The sequence below is a fragment of the Galeopterus variegatus genome, unplaced genomic scaffold (genome assembly GCF_000696425.1).
Source record: "Galeopterus variegatus unplaced genomic scaffold, G_variegatus-3.0.2 Scaffold1016, whole genome shotgun sequence".
Taxonomy (NCBI): domain Eukaryota; kingdom Metazoa; phylum Chordata; class Mammalia; order Dermoptera; family Cynocephalidae; genus Galeopterus; species Galeopterus variegatus.
The window spans coordinates 163748-164029 of NW_007727127.1; positions in this window are offsets into that span (position 1 = coordinate 163748).

Below are 282 nucleotides of genomic sequence, written 5' to 3' on the forward strand. Positions count from 1 at the left end.
ATCCGGATAGGCTGACTCACTCCCATGAGACTGCAGCAGGAGGATCGGACCTGGAAGCCTCCCTCAAAACAGCACCTGGCAAGAGCAGCTCTGGAGAGTAAATGGTTCACGGAACATGGGTCCAGAATGATCCAAACAAATGTTTCATAGATGTAGACAGTGTGGAAATTCCTCTGCCAACTTATTATTTCATATCTGACAATTTCATTGTAAGTTTGTGAGCATCTTGATTATTTCAAGTGAATTAAGAGCCCAATCTGCACAAACACTGTAAGTCACTTT